At 39.3% G+C, this 17,469-nt stretch overlaps 1 protein-coding gene across 3 annotated transcripts in view; it reads left to right on the top strand.

The window, feature by feature from the left end:
- The window catches only part of LOC134648675 (serine/threonine-protein kinase NLK), a 143,816-nt gene that overhangs the window by 80,339 nt on the left and 46,008 nt on the right, over positions 1–17,469 (top strand). The window lies entirely within an intron of this gene.

Below are 17,469 nucleotides of genomic sequence, written 5' to 3'. Positions count from 1 at the left end.
CGCCAAACTCTCTAATTTGTTTCAAAGTTAGCTGTTACAGTTTAATCATGTTACTATTGGTTGCCTGGTCTCGCTCATGGCAGTTTCGTCCGTAACCGAACACCCCTTCAGCCTTGGTCTCACATATCTTATACTAATACCTTGCTTACCTACAAGCGTAGCGAAACGTGTAAAGCCGCGTCTCCACCAAGCGCACGCGCCCTCGAGGCAGCCTCGCGAGCCAAATCCTCGGTCTATGTGGACGTGCCTCGAGGCCGTTCGGGCGCACGTTGGCTCGGCCGAGCGTGCCTCGGGGTCGAGCCGTCCGCTGTCGGTAAATGTGACATGCTCAAAGGTGCCTCAGTGTGCGCTGTTCGTTCGGTGTGGACTGGTGGTGGTTTTGGCTCGCGAGCGCAAATAGTTTTGAATAATCGGTGCTTGTAACATAACATGTTTTTGCTTTGTCCTTACCCAACACAAAAACAGTGCTGTTGGTAACGACCAACAGCGCTGTTTTTGTGTAGACAATGTAGTAAAAATGTGAATTTACTACATTGTGCACTTCACTAGAAATGTGTCCTCAACCAATTCCTTATCACTAAACTAGAAAAGGATGACATTAACAAATAAAGGGACACTGTTTGCTAGTTTCGACTATGTACACGTGAGATATTAACGAACAAAAGAAAAACCGTGGCAGAATAAAACAAAAGCACAAATAAATAACCAGGAAGGAACAACAAAACAATTTGCACAAGCCAGGTCAGTTAACCGGCTAGTAACAACAGATGCACTACGTGCCCCCATTGTTCCTCAGATAGACCCATTCAACCAGAAACGGCTGAGCGACAAAATAGTAATTTCTCTATAATTTGTGTCGCACTTTTTAACTTTCTCAGACAACAATGAGCACAAATTTTCAAAATCTCCCAGGGACATACGTGTAAAATTATGTACGGTTTCGTCATGTTTCAAATCTTGAAATAATATAGGTATTCCCGTGTTTATTGCGACGCTCATAAAGTTTTTTTATCCACCAGCGTCTTGGTCTTTTCTTAAAACGTGAGTTTTTCCTCTTTTTTAAACAATAAACCACTAGAAAAATAGCACCAGCAGAAATAACACAACTATCCGACGTGAATTGCCTCGGACTTCTGATGGCTCGGTCTGCCTCGCGAGGCTCGCCTCAGTGTCTCCGAGCTAAACCGCGAGGCTGCCTCGCGAGGCCAGGCTCGCGAGCCACACATCCGAGGCTGCCTCGCGAGCGCGTGCGCTTGGTGGAGACCCGGCTTAACGTGTATAACGTGCGCACCGGGTCTAGTAGTCATAATAATCACTTGCCGAGTTGATCGCTCGAGTGAACCAGTATAACTCTCATTAGCTCTCCGGCTATCTGATCTACTACTTAGATGGATGGCAGTCTTCAACTGTGCGTTTCTCCAGAAACTTCCTGCCTCGCACAACTAAACTATGGAATTAAATGTTGCCTGCGGTATTTCCGGACCAATACGTCCTTCAAGAAATGTGCGTGCTCCCATATTAAACGCCGGCAACGCACTTGTAACCCCTCTAATTTTCTAATCGCTTACCATCAGGCGATTCGTCTGCTCGTTTGCTACCTAATTAGGTATCATAAGGTTGTTAGGGATAAGATCACGTTGTTCTGGTCACTGTTTCGACAAAGAACTTGGCAAAAGAATGAACTAACAGTATACCTTATATCGTTGCACTAAGGTTTATGAATAGTCACGATAGAACATACGGTCTGTACGGCAAGTCATTGGAACATGAAGCCCCGCAAATGAGGCCGGTGCTGAAGACCTGAGCGGGCTTGTGTTTTCATCGACCTAAGTTCAGGTCAGGTGAGTCCCTATGTAACGTAACATATCGTCGCTATACCTACTTACTCAACCTCAAATCTGCAACAATCATTTGATGGAAATGTCGCTTTTCTTTCATTCGGAATACGGGTGTTTTTGTCATCAAATGAGTGTTGCAGATACGAGGTTGAGTAAGTATAGCGGCGATATCCGTTACATTTGAGTTCACTCAACTACTAAACATTAAGTAGGTACTAGGTACATATTTGCAATGGTGTGATACTGTTACAAAAGTTTTGCAGGCGACCATCAAAATAAACTGTATTTGTTTTGACTACGGGCTAGCATAACAAAAGCTTCGTTTTGTTTTATGCAATGTATCCTGATTTATAAATGATTTTCTATTATTTTTCAATTTCAACAGGAAAGGAATATTGACAGAGGAGAATGTGAATATTATTTATAAAATGGGCATCAATAACCGCATACGAAAAGCAATATCCAGTTTACATGCAGCCTGGCTATATGGGATCTCATATCCGCCTCTACATATTCCATGAGGCAATGCAAAATTTATTTACGGCCGGCTCAATTACTTTCCAGCAACCTACATATTCACTTCTACTGGGTCAAGTGATCTAACGACTTCCTGGCGCAACCAGGTTTGAGTGTGTCTAAATATAAAATTGTGTTAGTCATACCCGTACATACTCACTGAAATAGACACAGGCCCAGCGTAAAGGGCCGCACGGTGACATTTCTCGGGGAGCGATGTAGAGCTGGGTCCTAAATTTAAGTTTCCGAGAAAGTAACTGTTGTAACTGTTTTTTTTATAACAAGCAACTGGAAAATAGTTTACCTAATATGACACGCATGTCTGCCCTAGAAGCACAGTCGCATTTTTATCGTTTATCACCATGCCTGTCACGTTCTAACAAGTATGTAAGTGCGAAAGTGACGGGCATAGTGATAGTCGATAAAAATGGAACCGTGCTGAGCCCGCTGCTCTGTCGCATATCTACGTGATTATCCGTTTTCATTCGCAGCGGATGCAACGTTATTCGCTTTACAAATCTACACTTTGAGCGTTGAAACCGGGTCCTTTAAATGGAAATTCCTGTATAGTGATTTGTTTTCAGAGCTTTTGAGTATAGTTATTTTTCGAAATTTATTTCGTAGTGTCTCACGAAGAAATATTCTTCGAAAATCTGCAGAGCATGCGGTGTTACAGTCCATTTTTAGGGTTCCGTACCCAAAGGGTAAAAACGGGACCCTATTACTAAGACTCCGCTGTCCGTCCGTCCGTCCGTCCGTTCGTCCGTCCGTCCGTCCGTCCGTCCGTCTGTCACCAGGCTGTATCTCACGAATCGTGATAGCTAGACAGTTGAAATTTTCACAGCAGATGATGTATTTCTGTTGCCGCTATAACAACAAATACTAAAAACAGAATAAAATTAAGATTTAAGTGGGGCTCCCATACAACAAACGTGATTTTTGACCGAAGTTAAGCAACGTCGGGCTGGGTCAGTACTTGGATGGGTGACCGTTTTTTTGCTTGTTTTACTCTATTTTTTGTTGATGGTGCGGAACCCTCCGTGCGCGAGTCCGACTCGCACTTGGCCGGTTTTTTCCTTCCGCCTTTGCTTTGTGACCTTTTCGACATTCGCCGTCCCTAAGGATGGGGAAGGGTCCATTTTGATTTTCTGTCTTGTTAACACGAATACAAAGAATAATGTGGACATTTCCTTTTCTTTGCAATATCAAAGCACAAATAACTTACTTATATTTATTCACGTACGAATTTCAAACAATCTAACTATCCTTGTGATCTTATATGTAGCTTTATAAATAAAATTAAAAATCTTATATTGATTTTACGTAAAATGTTACGGATCAACGTCAAATAGATCCGAAATTACAATCGCTCTGGTTCCGGCACCGGAAGCCCCATCATTACCAACAACGCTATAAAACGCGTTCTTTTAAAATGGCGCATTTAGCTTTTCCGATACAAAACGTATAAAACTTCACGTTTGTACAGTCGGGCACGGCGAGACCGGCGGCGTAATTCACGAAACCCTGTAAAAAGTGCCCGAAACGCTGACATTGACACACTTGTCCGTGCGGGCTTCCTGCGCTCCCCATTTGTTTTAGTTATCTCCTCCGGTTCACTTTCCAACAGATTTTCAATTGTGTTTTGCGGAATTTTCAGTCCTATTCAATAGCACTCGATATTTTATTTGTTTGTACATTCCATTGCTTTATGTTTCCTTCCGTTGTTTGAAGCACTCTGTTTTTATAGGAGCGAACGCTGTTTGATTGCTCTGTTCATTTCACGATACTTTTAATGCTTATTCGTTTGGAACTGCAGTATTGTTACAAAAAATCCTCAGCAATTTTTCTAAATTTCCATTTGTTGGTGATTAGCTATTAGGATTGTTTTTGAACGTAAAGGCTTCGTCACACAGGCGCGTTTTCCGGGCGCGGCGTGAGCGGGGCGCGCCGCTTTTACATACAAAACGCTCACGCCCCGCCCGGAAAACGCGTATGTGTGCCGAAGCCTTAAATTCTAATTAGGCTGTAAGGCACTTTAAATCCTAATTACTTACTGCCGAAAATAGGAGGGAAACTTAATCTTACCTTCGGGTTCGGGTACACACGGGTTTCCGTCTACATATCCCACCTATATTACCCTATCCAATGTCAAACATCCGCTAATCGTTTGCAATTTGACGACCCGTGACAGGCGGTCAAACGACCGGATTATGTTAAACAGCCACAAAGTGCTTTCAAATGTCGCACTCGATATCTGCGAATGGACAAAAATAACTGTAAGTCACCTCAAAATTTACTTACATATATTTCAAGTGTTTTGACTAGTACAGTCGCCATCAGATATATCGGAGCGGCCGAGGCGCTCAAAAATATCTGAACACGCACTCTAAAGCCTCGACAATAGACCTCTATTGTAACACACCTGTGTTCAGATATTTGTGAGCACCTTGGCCGCTCCGATATATCTGATGGCGACTGTGTGTGGGATGAATTTACTTGAACATCTTACATTGCATCTAAATTGCCGAGCCTCTGTATCCCTCAAGGAAGTTGATCCCCACGCTGGCCCTTATTTATACCTCCTCCCGTCCGCCCAAATACACGGAGATAAAGGACTCGCCGTAACTTCTTATTGCGGATTCACAATCCATTTCGCTCACCAAAACTTGTCTGCTTAATGTCGAGAAAAGTTAACACATTAACGGCTCGATGATCTAGTTTAAATCATTTCCTCCTTTATCTTTTGGTGTTAAACTTTTTTTGATTTATTGAACACAGATACTCCATAACTGCATAAAAGGAACTGTAATTATAATACTAACATTTGACGTAAATGTTTATAGTAGTCTGTTTATGATGCTTAAATACTATACAACGGATTTGTACAAAATGTGGAGCGACATCGGATTACATGAATTCGTTACTGGGCAGAAAACCCGCAGTTAGTTGTAATATTATATAAGTAATATAAAATATTTTCGAATCGTATAACCATATAACGATTAAGAAGCCTCACTCCGACAATATAGCGTCTTGTCATTATAGAAAATTCTGAGAATGAATGCAATCAAATCACATCGACGCCATTCCTCAGTGCGAATGTTGTTAATCGCATTAAGCTAGAACACTTAAGCGGAAATGACAACAGCGTACTTGTAGACCATAGTGTTTGACATTTCCAATTCAGACGAGCAACAACCTCTACTCTACAAAGGCTGTATTATTATAAAAGGTTTAGTAGTGGAAGAGATTACCAGCAAGCCACAAACTTGAGCCACTAACTTCCAAGGAGGTGACCGTGAGGTTGATTTCATTAAAACTTCAGTACGGATATGATGGTCGTTCTTGTCTACGTGACAGCGTGATAAAACGGTGTCCGTCACTTTCTTTCCCACGGTGTTAAACAGTGACAGTTATTTTATCACGTGGATAAAGATGGATAAAGCTATCCATAATAGGCTGGCAGGAACTTCCGTCGGTTTCATTTTGCGACTATTACGGTATTGTTTGAATTAAATTACTCGTTAAATATCGAATGTAATGCTTAGTTCTATTACTGACATTAATCTTGTATAAATATTTACGAGAGTTACGCGTTTCCACAATAACTATTTAAATGTCTTGAGTTTCACGAGAGTTTTCTAGCTAAAATTGACATTTCCCTGAAATATCCACAAAGAAAAATTGTTCTCTACTATAATTTCCGAATGTTATAGATTAACTAAAAATCACAAATAAATTGCACTTCGTGCTCACATGTAGACACAAGGAAAACAAAAGTTTTGTTTCTCCGGGCTGAGGCAAAGATCGAAGTTCGAAGATTCTCTATTTACGTCTTTATCGTTCTTACATACACGAACTTCGATTATGGCGGTTATATCCCGGCTTGAAAGTTAGGATAGGTACTGGAACTTAATATTTGGTTGCAACTTGTATCAAAACAATCCCCAGCATAGTTTGCCTGGAATTTGTTTTACCAGAACAGAAATGAAATGACGAAAATTCTCGATATTAAACTTTCGTGGGACATATTTTAAACTGTTTATACGACAACGGTTTCACTCACTTGAATTTTTAGTCTCTATTGGCGACATGTTTCGGGCCCTTCGGGGGTCCTTCCTCAAGCTCGAGTGCTCGCGGCGACTGCAACTCGTGCACTCAACGAGTGCCAGTGCAGTCGGGCCCGAAACATGTCACACTGTGTAAAGCTTATTAATGTCAAGGATCAGACTGAAAACCAGCTTTGCAACATTATGCAGTATCATTATGCAATTTTATGTATGCTCATCAGGTCATCAAGCGCAATTTGTATTTTTTCAAGTTTAATGCTAAGTTTAACATGGAAACATTCAGACTTTCTGATACTAAATAAAGTGTCTATGTCTAACTTAAATTTCGTACTTGTAATGGATAGGTAGGTACATACGCGAAAACTTTCTATAGGCAGCTAAGGCAGGGGAAGCAAATCCTTGCGGATTTAGCTCGGGCGCCCGCCGCCTCGGCTCGTTTGATATATGAAACGAACCCGCCTGGTTTTCTGCTAAATAGTTATTTCTTTTTTATAAACTTGCTTTACGCGAACTTTTCTCTATGGAACAGCCTTCAAAGGAACATTGGAATTGGAATCCCTTTAACGTTTTAGTCATTACTTACCTGCAATTCTTGCCAATGATGAATAATCTCTTCTCCACACGAGACTAATAAGAGGAATAATGTATAAATAATACGAGTATGTACTGGTTTCGGTTATTTCGTCGTCACTGGAAGACGACTATAAAAAATCGCGCAATTACACTGCCTACCGTTTGCCGTACACTACCGTTTTTTGCCAGACATGTCAAGGTAGATCGTACGCTTTTGCCAAAATTAGTAGGTAAATGCGGAACATTATCTGTGTAGAGTTTGCTAGCCTCACACCAGACGGTCTGGCATGAGTTACGTTCTCGCGCGCGCGACTCCATACTTGAAGTTGCGCAAGGTGTATGGAGTCGCGCGCGAGAACGCAACTCATGCTAGACCGCCAGATGCGCAATTCTCCATGGAGAAGCGGTTTGACATGTTTGCAATTATATTATGCCAGCTGTCATATAGCTTGCGTGCCCCACGAATTACGATAAGGGCAGCCCTCTGACACAGAGATGATGTATAACTGCATGTCCCGACCGTACTAAAGGCGGTACCTGCATAAAAGTAGATGAAGAAGTGTAGATGAGTCGGGGGTGTATTGTGCCCCGCGGGTGACGTGATTGCGGGGCGGAAACTTAAACTTTCGGCGCCGACACGCCCGCCCACGAGGCTGAAACTGCGTAGACTACTAAAAATATGTAACTTGCTATACGCTCTGTCTCCACTATTCAAGATTTCATCTTAGCAGTTTGGCGCCAAGTTGTCTAAGAAAGTAAACACTTGATTATCCTACAATTGGCATGTTTTCTTCTTTTTATGACGATCAATATCTACACGTGGACTAGAGCAGCGGTCGGCAACCTTTTAGCAGCCAAGGGCCACATAGTAGTTAACGAAATTGACACGGGCCGCTCTTTGTTAATATTTATGACTAGACTAGACATTGTCGTGTGTCAATATTACATACAAAATAGCCAGGGAGGCTCACGGGCCGCAAGTGACAGGTTCACGGGCCGCAAGAGGATAACGAAAACCAAAAGTAAAGTTAGAGGTAACGTCAAACTTGTTTAGGGTGCATTGGGGTAAATCCGAAGACGGGGTAATTTTGAAAATGGCAAATATCTACTAAACTAGAAAAGCTTTCTACTGTGTAGCAACAGTACGCAAGATGCCATGTAAGCGTGCCAGTGGTATAAGTGTTGCTAAAGTATGAAGTGTTTCTAGTTTAGTAGATATTTGCCATTTTCAAAATTACCCCGTCCTCGGAATACCCCAATGCACCCTAAGTATGTATATTTTGGAATTCTAGAGTTAATAATATTTTTGTACGCTTCTTGTTTACGGATCTGAAGTCATTAAGGATTAGTACATAAAGTACCATACGTAAGGTGAAAAGTGTACATATTTATGACATTCGTATCTAATACATTGCCCATAATGCACGCATGGCGGCAGATGAAATTTGTTGTTATAACCGGTGAGTAAACGCGCCTAGTTTTACACTAATTTATTCTTATTGTCCCGGTACGTTCCCGGCGCATGGCGTCCTGCCTGCGTTATCTCGTATGGCCATCCATTTGGCTGCATATGCCTATTCCTATTGCTAGCGTGAGCGCGAGCGACTTGAGTTCTCGAACCAACAAGCATAACCTGAGCTTCGAAATTTGTTACAAGTGTATACAAAACAGTTAGCGGACGATTATACTGGTTCGAATGAGCTGTCGACTCGCGTTTGCTAGGTTGGCTATTGGAACGAAACCCTTGATGTTTGCCCGGGCAGGTGTTTCGTGGCTGTGAATATAAACTTCTACATTTGGCCCTTTATTTGAAGACATGTTTATGTTATTCCCGTACTAGTAGTTTTTTTTGCTTTAAAATGGTCAGGATATGTAGAAAAACTTGTTAAACGCTATTTTGCTTCCACATAAAAACTTTGTCCGACTGCTATAGGTACGTTATTACTTATATTAAATGTTTTTCTAGTTTTTTAGCGTTTATTTTAATAGGGGAGAGACGGATATATTATACCGCCGGTTAAATCGTACCACGTGTAAATTTACCATTAAGTGATAAATTATATTTAATAACAATTCAATAAGCTAATTTTCATTGTACATACTTTATTAATCGGACAAACATTGCTTACGTAAAACAACCCGCAATTGTTACAGAAACAGATCCAACTTACGCAATCGTGAATTAATAAGTCCTACAGTTTCGTAATTACAGTGGGCACAGCCGATGCTCACAGATGCTACGTGATTATTACTTGGTCACTGCTCTTTTCTGTACATTTATTCTTTTACGTCACACTAGGCCCTACGCGAGGAGAAAATCTCACTTCCTGGCCAAGGCAAGATGTAAAACTTTAGACAAACCACGGGCGGTAATTCGTAAAGCCCCAGATCGCATATTTATACAAACACCTGCGACCTGGAGCATTCACGAATTCACCTCCCTAGATATGTAATGTACTATTAATCATCACCACGCGTCCTACTGCCGAGCACATGCCTCCGCTCATTGTTGACCGATGACCGGCGAAGGTCTCCGTTTCAAGTTTTTTTGTCAATTCAGTTTCTGAGTTATTGGCTTTATTTACATGAGCCACTGGGGTTCGCTGGGTCTACCCTACAGCTCATAGTAGCCACTAGTATAAAAGGGTTTGGACTATAGTTCCGAAACTCTAATGCGGATTAATGACTACACACACATCTTTGAATTTCTTTTTGAGGTTTTCCTTTAGCATGCGTTAATATCCATTGATATTTCGTTCGTAAGTCATTGTCACCATATGGACATGTAATGACACTTAGAGCATATAAAAAGGATATATGTATGTATTTTTTCCTAGTGTTTTGTAGAAGCTTAAAAGTTCGATTTAAGTTCTACGCAGATGCATTTGCAGACAAAAACTATATAGTATACAAATAAACAGCATACATGCAGTGTTTCGCATTAAACTGTTGGCAATAGGATAAACTACATATTCTGCCGCCGGATACCACGGTCGAGTCACGCTATGCTGCATAAAGCCGCCGTTATGCTTTCCTAAAAAAACGTTCATTCACCGAATGTATCGCTGCCAAAACTTTAACCACGCTAGTTGTTTAAATTCCCCAACTTTCTCAGTTACCCATATAGGGCCTGCTATTCCGTACCCTAGTGCGCGCTAGCGATTGTTCGCAGTGTTGTTGTCGGACTTTTACTGTCTTAAAGGTTGCTAAAATATCCATTTTGGTTTCCAATGTACGGAAAAATGCTTCTAGATAGCCATTTTGGACGATGCTCGATGGATGGGGACGCCGATTAGTCGACGTGGCTTTTACAGCGCACAAATCCCTAAACGTCAAGATCCCTAACCACTATGCCTAATCAGATATTACTATCTCTGTCTTATACTACTAACAGCCAAAAGAAAAGGATGAGTATAGTTTTTTTGCTTCTTATTTACTGACAAATTGGTTTGACCAACTATAGTTATCCGACGGGAACGGCTAGCACCCAGTGGCTCCCTGTGGAGTTGCCGGCGTTCATTGGCTGGTTACACAGTTACACACACGAGAGCGCAATATTCCTGTGCAAAGCGCCTATGTTTAACTAACACACTATTTTTTAACGAAGGCGCCGAGGCGAGCATGAGCACGAATCGTTATGGTCCAGTCACATCTTGCTAAGGGCGCGCTAAAAACCCACAGTATTATGGCATGTAACGACATGCAAGGTTTGGTCTATCAAATTATTCCTAATCGTCCTAGCTAGTTACGGCCATTAATGAATAACAATTAACGCCCCGTTGTTTTTACGTATGTTATTGAATTCGTTATTAGAAAATGGCCATGCTGTAGATATAAAATGGTCATGCGTCCAATGTAGCATTTAATGTGGCAATAAGTTCATTAGTGGGAAAACTTTTGATGCCGTGTTCACATATTTCTTTAAGATTAAAAAAATTACCAGTTTAATTAAGTGTATATTTATACAAGATTAGTTCAAACTCGACGTTTCGAAACATTTAATTAAGTAATTACCTAAGTAGGTATAACTATGTATTTACTATCAAAAAGTTAAGAATGAAATTATTATAAACATAATCACTGATTATTTATAGTGCATTTATTCTTTAAAAACCATACACAACTTCCCTGCTATAAAACCACCGTGCTCATGTAATGATAATAATAATAAGTTACTGCGCCCAGGCACAACAGTATAAAACTTTTTATAATGAAATTTGTTTATGAAACTAAATTACTGAATGCTTATATTGGGCTTAGTTTGTTAATACCGCAAAATTACCTCTACATGACGGAACGATGAGATTTTAAAAATATGTCATTTAAAAAAATGTGAAAATAAAGAAAATTTGTGCATATACCTAATCATAAGTTTTTCTGGAAAATGCATTGAAGGATGTAAGTTTTTTTAAAGATACAAGTATTTACGGTATACATTCAAAGCACCTAATTAAGATATAAGAAAACAACCTCCTATACCACGCACTTTACACATATACGCAGTCAAAGGCAGGCAGGCAGTTCTATGTATTTGTTCGAAATGTCTGTAAAAGAAACACCTGCTTGCAAACATGTGGACGTGTTCGATTCGGCATGTCCATGTTTCGCAAACAATAGCAGGAAATGTTTTAAATTATATGCGATAAGTTTATACAAGTTGAATAACCAAACACTCACCAAACATTCTGAATATAAATAATATACAGAATTGGCGTTGTTTATCGCAATCATGTATCGCATTTGCGATCGGCATATGTTCGATTTCATGCACAGTCTCGCCATTCATCCATTATTTTAATTGATCTTTAATCCTTTAAGTGGTCTTACATTTTATTAATAATGTATAATAATCAGCTTGATGTCAACTTACCCTGCTGCAATGTAGTGTGCTGTGTATGTGTGACAAACTAAAGCAGGTTGTAGGTATTTGTAGATATATTATAGATGTGGACTATTTACCCAAAATATATCTAGATCAGTCTTTACATATTCCATAACATTTAATATATAATGTGAGTCTATATGCGTCCCACTGCTGGGCACAGGCCTCCTCTCATGCGCGAGAAGGCTCGGGCTATAGTCCCCACGCTAGCCCAATGCGGATTGGGGACTTCACATACACCTTTGAATTTCTTCGCAGATGTATGCAGGTTTCCGCATGATGTTTTCCTTCACCGAAAAGCTAGTGGTAAAATATCAAATGATATTTCGTACATAAGTTCCGAGAAACTCATTGGTACGAGCCAGGATTTGAACCCGCGACCTCCAGATTGAAAGTCGGACGTCATATCCACTCGGCTCGGCTTTGGATAGTAATAATTATTATTCGTTCGTTCATTACTATAGATACAGGATATTCCATCATAGCCCTTGTTGCGTCATGTGATTTGAGTGCGTTTGATGATTTGTTATATATTCGTGCACTATAATAATAACCTTATAGCCGGGAGTTATATCCGTCTAATGGGTAATAGATGAACTAATTATTTGCAAGTCACTTTAAATTGTATGTTTACGATTGCGTAATTTACTATTATGAATGTTTAGCATAATTAAAACCGCACGGAAAAAAAAATTGAATAAGTACCGAGGATAAGAAATCATGGAAAGGGAATCATATCATAGAGAGAAATCATAGCACTTTAAATCCTCAACTATATTAGTGACGAATTATGCTAATGCATAAAATCGGTCTGGTTTATTACAGTATGAAATAATATGAAATCGCTTTAAAATAAAAACGAGTGGAAAGAAATAATTCTATAAAATATGTGTTCTCTGCTTTTTATGTACTTAATGCGATTGATGTAAATAGATTGCTTAAACTTAAATGGCCATTTGTAAACTTTATTGTCTTAATAATGTTTTAATAGACACTTGTATATCATCTATCTTCTTACTGGAAAACAGTACGCTTAATGTTTGACGACTTTAATTTGCATAGACTACGTCTAAAGCTATTATCACCTCTGACTAGTTTTACCTGTTGCCGTCATCTCGTATTTGTAATACTCACATGTTGAAAGTGGCATTTAGCAAAATTCATTAATGTCGTATATAATAGGTAAGATAATAATTAAATCGTTTGCTCCTTTTAGTTTAAGAAAGGTTAACATGTTTAATCCATTAATACGTCTACTTGGGCCCTCCAAGATGCATTTATTTTATTTCTGCTTATGCAAAAAGTTTTTACAAACGAGCTGGCAGTTTAACAGATCCGCAGTGACTGTTAGGTACTTGTTTTTTTAACCTAGATAATAAACGTGCGGGATTAATGGACATATATTTAATATCCTCTATCCGCACAGAGACCTATATAAAAGTTAGCCTTCCATACTATTGGAATCTTATATTTTCACAAATCAAATTGAATTTTCCCTGGCACGTTTTGATACGAAGCCTAAAAGATGAATTCTGTATACTTATAAATGCAATTATGAATAAAGTCAACCTAGCTCCAATTATATTATTTTTGTTTACTTAATATGCGCAAATATTTATGAAATACATATTTAAAAAAAATATTTTAAACAGAATGTAGGTAATTGAGAATTTTATATATACGAGTATTACCTTAGTAAAACACAGTACGTACAATGTCTACGAAAACGTAAAGATGCAATATTGGTATCTGTAAAACGGTACCTACTCATTAACGGTAAATTTTGATTTACGCCGTTATAACATGCATCTCTTACCTCATAATCTTTGCTTGAAAAAGCACCATAATGCACTCTGGAATCTCTACCGGGTTTGATATTGTAGCGGGTCGTCAGGCAGGGTCGCTCGGCATCCGTGGTCTTATCTCGATCCACGCCCGATACATGTTATCTGTAACAAAGGCAGCCCTAACGGGCCGCGTTTATATACAAGGCTACACTTAAAAGCACTTAAACAATAAAGTCGAGCTATAATGGTTTTATTAAGAAACTGTGAAACCCTCTTATACGGACTAGGTCATTGAGTAATTTCTTGAAATAGGCATACTGTTCTAATTAAAGTAATTTTGATTTTTTTTAAATACATCATATATCACGAACAGTTCTTGCGCTTAAAAAAACAGCATAGACAGGTACCGCGGACACCGAAATTTAAAGTTTCTATAGATTATTTTTTATACCGTTGTAATAACTTCTTAACAAGTCGACTTCATTGCTCAGTTTATATGAAACATTTAGTATCTTTAGGAGGTCAAAGATGTTTACCTACTAACCACATTTTCGGTCAGAAACTTATAAAAATGCGTTGACTAAGTGGAGGATGGAGTCTCTAGTATACTGGAACAACGAGTTAACCGAATAATGATAGAAATGGAATAGGCATAGCGTAGGTGCCAAACGTTGAAATATAAAATATTTCACAGATAATTGACAAAGTTCTCTGCCTACATACATACGTAGACAAAACAGCCACTGAATGTAGGTGTCTAATACCGCTAACAGTCCGTGTGGAGTGAGCGATGGCAGTCGTTAAGTGTTAGTGCTGCGGTCCGGTCCCGGGCTTAACGGCTAGAGTGAGAAAAATTGAGTTAAGCGGCCGACGAAACGACACGAAATATTACTTGTCAATGGTTAGATCTATAGCCGAAAAACAAAAAATGTAGTTTCTGGTAACAAGAACGCTGTGAATATATTGAACATAATTAATCCTGTCGATGTTCAGGAGGTTCCGTCAGTTCGATATAGGTATGGAAATCCAGAAAGTTTAGAAATGCATTGAGCAGATTGCATTATTAAATAGGCACATCGAAAACTGCATCTTCTTGTTATTTTATAGGTACTTCAGAATCTTAAGATAAAATAAACGAAAATGTAAAACTTTTAGACTGTTGCATTAGTTATCCTATAAAAAATAAACATTAAAATCTTTTCATTTAAGCCTTCGTGACACAGGCGCGTTTTCCGGGCGCGGCGTGAGCGGGGCGTGAGCATTTTATATGTAAAAGCCGCGCGCCCCGCTCACGCCGCGCCCGGAAAACGCGCCTGTGTGACTAAGCCTTCAAACTAAGTTCTTTAAGCCGTTGCAGCTATAACGCCTAATTGCTTTCAACTCTTTCGAACGAATGATAATTTCGCAAACACGCATTTATTCTTATGATAGGGAAAATATTTTTTAGAATAGCGTCTTGAAACAGTATAATGTTGTAATATTTTTAAGCTCGGACTGCCGGCGACTTTGAAGCAAATTAGTATATAAACTTCTCTTCGTTTCGCTAACGGTAGAAATATGCTAATTTGTTTTTAAATACAATTCCCAAGTTCCTGGGCTAACGGCACTTGAGCGTACCGATAATATCAATAAATCTCCAATGCGAAAGCTTTTTCAACAAATTCAATTTAGTTAGAAACATGGTTTCCTAAAATCACCATAAATCAGTGCAACGCTACATAAATTACCTACACACGGGCCAACTACTGATGTTAGACCAACACGTTTTTGTGTCACTAGCATGTCTAAAGTATCACACCATTACATAGACAGCGCGCATGTCGCGCAATGGCATGAAACTGTCAACGTCATTTTAAATTCTCCATACTATTTTTACCTGCGTGTGAAAGCCATTCATTCATCGCTCGATCCATTTGCCTCTAAACTGCTAAGCCTATACTTATCTTAAGTATCTTTTATGTTGTGCGATTGCGTGGCAGAGTTCCGGGCACAACACCTCGGCTCGCCGGGGTCTCTCCCAGAAGTCGTCGGCAACGTCAAGGGTCTGCTAGGCTTCTTGGTAGAGTTGGGTTGGCAAGAATAGTGCCGCCATCACGCAAAATAGGCGCAATATTATGACGTCGAGTTGCGGAAACCAAGCTCGCGAAATCCTATAACCTATAACCTATGTTGTGCGATCACCAAGCCGCATATACATATGTCTCACGTAAAGATTATCTCACGTAAAGATTATGGGTAATATTAAATAAATAAATAAAAAAAGCCTTTTATTTCTCGCGAATATAAAATACACAATCACATAACATAGTATTAATTATCACATAAAGACATGCTTCGTAGAAAGTCACAGTACATTTCTATAGGTCCCTATTCTATCATGCATTTTTTTATGTATAATTACTCATTAAGTTTAATACATTTAACTAAATTGAATATTTTCATGTCATTTCATACTAGAATAATAAAAAATATAAAAAAATAAGATAATACAGTCATCAAAATGCAGATAGTAATTTAAATGTCAATAGTCAATGGTAATATAATATAATAATAAAGTGAAGCAATTTCAGGCGAGAACCCCTCTTAGCTGAGGGTAAAGGCCTCCTCCAGAGATGACCAATGGTCTCTATCGTTGGCTTGTGTTATCCATTGTTTGCCAGCCGCGTGTGTGATGTCGTCTTCCCATCTGGCTCTTGGTTTTCCTCGCTTTCTTTTGCCGAGCGGTCCTGGCCATTTAGTTAGCACCGTTGTCCAGCGACCGTCGCTCATACGGGCTACGTGGCCTGCCCACCGCCATTTCATTTTTTTTGAGTAGCTTATGGGTAATATTAAAATAATGAAACGGGACTTAAATAGTGTATAATTAAAATTACCTGCCAAGATCGTCAATCCATTTCGAGCACATGGACGTAAAGTCACGACTGACACATCGGAAAGCAATGATAGCCCTCTTTAGTTAAAATAATGTGCACAAAATTAACTTAACTTTGCTTCCGAGAGTTTAGCCTGGCATTATTTCAAAATTATGGATCAAATCACACAAAACTATGTTTGAGGTTCTTGTCAAAGCCATGAGGTACCATGGGACAACTAGACACCTGAAACTATCAAGCCGCTGCGTAATCTAGCTTGACAGTGACACGGCTCTCTACTAATCACAATCGATTTACTGACGAAAGTTTGTCAATATATTTACTTAAATACATAAATAAATCTTAACTGGGCGTTGTTTATTTGCAGTTTTATACGTGCATATATTAATTTAAAACGAGCTCGTAGAGACTATTAACTCGTCCAAGCTCTCCTAAGCAACTCCTAAAGCTCACCCGTTTATTATTAAACATGAAACATAAGAAAGTAACTATAGTGCTTAGGCTATAGACTCTAGCGATAACACTTTTACCGCGAAAATGTGTTTCTGCTTATATAAACTAGGCCTATTTGAAAAGGTTTTTGTAAGTATGCGAAGGGCGAGTGTTTTTAGAGGTTCGTATTCGTACCAAAGAATAACAAATGGTAGTCTGTTTCCGCTGTTTGTTTGTCCTTTCGTCTATCGCCGAATCGCATTAGGACCAAGAGGTCAAGTATTTCTCAATTGTAACTAACAGTATATACAGTCAGCATTAGATAGCTGCTTGCTAACTATATAACGTATATATAGTTCGAGACGTACAAACATTTGTCATCATTATGTGGAAAGTTGATTTGTGCTGTGAACAGAACTGTACATTACTGCATTACCTGCACTCGACATTCTATCTTTTGTTATATTTGTTTCGGTATCTAGCCCGAAGATCCATTTT

This window comes from Cydia amplana, chromosome 6 (assembly GCF_948474715.1).
Source record: "Cydia amplana chromosome 6, ilCydAmpl1.1, whole genome shotgun sequence".
NCBI lineage: Eukaryota > Metazoa > Arthropoda > Insecta > Lepidoptera > Tortricidae > Cydia > Cydia amplana.
Note: the sequence above shows the minus strand (reverse complement) of the source record. Positions and strands in the feature narration are given on the sequence as shown.